Raw genomic sequence first — 3,373 nt, 5'->3', positions numbered from 1 at the left:
TGGTTGCGATCAGCAGCCGGGATCAGCCGCGCATGACACGGGCATCGCTCCGATGCCCGCGGTTATGCACAGGACGTAAATGTACGTCCTGGTGCGTTAAGTACCATCGCACCAGGACGTACATTTACGTCCTGCGTCCTTAAGGGCTTAAGGACTCTAAAACAGGGGTGCATTGATATGCACAGCATCCTTAAAGGGTTAACCATACCAGTAGGGTGTCTAAAATACCAGCCAGGTGGCAACCATAAGTGACATGGTTGTAATAATTATTGGGGAGATTTATCAAAACCTGTGCAGGGTAAAAGTTGATCAGTTGCCCATAGCAACCAATCAGATTGCTTCTTTCATTCTTAACAAGACCTCTGAAAAATAGAAGAAGTGATCTGATTGGTTGCTATGGACAACTGGTCAACTTTTCCTCTCCACAGGTTTTGATCCCTGATTGTCTTCATATATAGGATGAGAATCTTCTGACACAATGAGTAGCCAACCATTTCTGGGCATAAGACATCAGAACTTGCTGGGTGCCCTACGGTTGCCTGGACAACTGTACCCCCCAGCATCAGCCGCCTCTCACCTCATCACATGGTACAGATCGGGCAGGAGAACAGTTTTGGACACTTATGTCATCCACATTTTGCTAACACTATTTTTCACACACAGAAATAAAATAAATGAGTCAAACAAGTCAAAGAACAGTTTAAACAAAGGGAACTTTATTTATTATTTATTACAATGTTTGTGTAGGGATTTTATGTAACCTCCATCACTCACAAAGAGCGGACAGTAACTAACTCAGGACAGGAAAAACCTCCAGAGGGGAGGAAACCTGTAGGGAATCCATGGCTACTGTACTGCCCTTCCTCTGGGCATACTAAAGGAGGTTACCTCTAGAATTTGGGCCAATGTGTCCGTGTATGTGCTGCCCCACAGCCTGGAAGGTGTGCATCTAAGATAGGAAAAGAAAAGAGAGATTAGTTACATGTTTATTCTAGAAATGCACATGGAACTGCACTAAAGACCAAAAAGATGTGATACTTACCAGTCACAGGCGGGTATGAATTTACATTCCTAGGTTCCTACAGTTTAGGCCCCTCACTGATGACAAGGGTTATGACATCACATGTGTGACCTCACGGGAGTTCTATTTGAGTAGTGCTGCTTTCTGATTGGCTGAAAATCCAAAAAGCTTTTTAACATATTCTGCATGACTTATCTCAGGGAATTTTGGCAATTTTTATTAAAATGGCTCACTCCCTGTGGGTACATTATATTTGTTTCTCCTAACCAGACACTCAGTATTTGTAATATCATTTGGTGACCCTAACAGCCTGGGCCCATAGGTTTCTTACACAGATCACTGCGGCTCTGGCAGGCTCAATGGGGGAGATTCATCAAGACCTGTCCAGAGAAAAAGATGCAGAGTTGCCCATAGCAACCAATCAGATCGCTTCTTTCATTTTTGAAAGGGCCTCTAAAAAAATAAAGAAGCAATCTTATTGTTGTTATGGACAACTCAGCAACTTCTCCTCTGGACAGGTTTTGATAAATCTCTCCCAATGGGCAGCGCTGGCTGCTGGGACATCTGATGAGTGATGCCCCTGACGTTGTGGTATGAAGCGGAGGGATATTATTCGTCAGACGTCCCGGCAGCCAGCGCTGCTTATTGATTTAAAGTGGTTGTGGCTCCTGCTGCCAGTTCAAGATCAGGCAGCATAGGCCGGGATTGACATACTGCATCAATGATCCCCTGTGGCTGTCCAGCAGTTGCAAAACTACAACTCCCAGCATGCCCTGACAGCCTTAGGCTGTCAGGGTATACTGGGAGTTGTAGTTTTGCAACAGCTGGATAGACATCTGTCGGAAGGGGGGAAAAAAGATAAAGCCATGTGGGCTTTTGAAAAGGCCACATATAAGCTGTGTTTGAAGGAAAACAGTCACCCGTTCACCCACACTAAACCCGAAACACCGGCTTATAGTGTGGGTTCTGGTCACGTGAGCGTTGTGCCTACTGAGCGCTCACATGGCCAGCACCCATGAATATTCAAGTCCAGCCGGAGGGCAGCCTACAGCGTGCAATTCAGTGCAGGAAGAAGCGGACCTTCAGAGGGACGCCGCGCCGGACTACAGGTACGCATATCGGTCTCATGTTCACCTGCACTATAACTCTGTGTATCGGGTTTTGTGTGACTAAATGGGTAAACGTTTTACTTTAATCCCAGTCTAAGCTTAGAAACAGACGCAAATTTTTGTTTGAGGTTTTTTTTTTAGCCAAAAATAAAAAAAACACCACAAAAAGCTGCCCCCTCATTTCTTTTCTCCCAAGATGCCCTTGTGGTGTGCCACAGGGTGTAAAGGTGTGAAGTGGTATGGGGCAGATGTTATAGCCCAGATGTTATAGCACCGCTATCCCTAGGTAAGCAGGGTAATAATAGTCCAAGCCCAGGTTAGGGTTAACAGTAGCTTTACTGAGGTAGACAGATAGTACAGTCTTTACAGCTAGGCCAGGATCCCAGAGAGGTGACCAGTAACACAGAGGGGACCTTGCAGCTTGCTGGGACTTGCAGTGTTTGTACAGACTTTAACTCAGCCACGCTGACTATAATAGACTTGACTATAGACTTGACTGTAGGTAGTGACAGCAGACATAGATGACTTGACTTACTGACATGTGGCTGCTGTTTAGGCTTGAGGCCTCCAGATGTGCTGGGCACTGACTCTGAGACATCTGGACTGAACTTGACCTTAGCAGAGAATGTGGTGGAAGAGAGAGATTGTAATGGCTCCCCCTTTTTATAATGGGGGCTGAGCAAGGAGCCCATAGGTCAAACTGCAGGTCACCTGGTTAGCTGTCAGTGGCGTCGCTAGGGGGGGGCAGAGGGGGCCATGGCCCCCCCTAGATCAGGCCGTGCCCCCCCTTGTGCCCCCCCCATTTAAAAAAAAATAGGGCTGTCCCGATACTAGTATTGGGGCCAGGGGCGGACTGACCGGCTGGGTATAGAGCAGGGGCGTCACTACGCTAAAAGATCCGAGGCACAGGCCCCGAAGGTAAGGCCCGGTGCCCCGGATCTCAGCTCCCCCTGCCACTAAACATTATGCAGCAACAGGTCGGGCCCTTGGACATGGCTCTAGAGCTTGGCCCTGCTGCTGCTTACACTTGTTTTCCCCTAGTTACCTTTAATGCTGCTAGCCCTTTAAAAAACTATTGCCAGGTCAGACAGGCCAGGGGCTGATGGGAGTGTACGTGCACCGCGTAGGCACGCATGTCTCCTCCAAGCCCCTGGCGTATTGCAGCCTCCGACTCCATGACATAGTGGGAGAACAGAAGGATTCCTGCAGCCTCCCCTGCTTCACACTGCAGCACCGCGGATCT

General features: G+C 47.9%; 1 long non-coding RNA gene across 1 annotated transcript; it reads right to left on the bottom strand.

Moving 5' to 3' along the window:
• Positions 1-694: 694 nt before the first annotated feature.
• LOC130306664 (uncharacterized) lies at positions 695-1,424 on the bottom strand. The gene is made up of 2 exons (XR_008855997.1): positions 1,043-1,424; positions 695-949 (listed from the first exon to the last, which is right to left on the bottom strand). It is a non-coding gene; the product is annotated as an uncharacterized LOC130306664 (long non-coding RNA).
• Between the last annotated feature and the right edge of the window lie 1,949 nt (positions 1,425-3,373).

Source organism: Hyla sarda, chromosome 1 (assembly GCF_029499605.1).
Source record: "Hyla sarda isolate aHylSar1 chromosome 1, aHylSar1.hap1, whole genome shotgun sequence".
Lineage (NCBI taxonomy): Eukaryota > Metazoa > Chordata > Amphibia > Anura > Hylidae > Hyla > Hyla sarda.
This window is presented reverse-complemented; position numbering and strand designations above follow the sequence as displayed.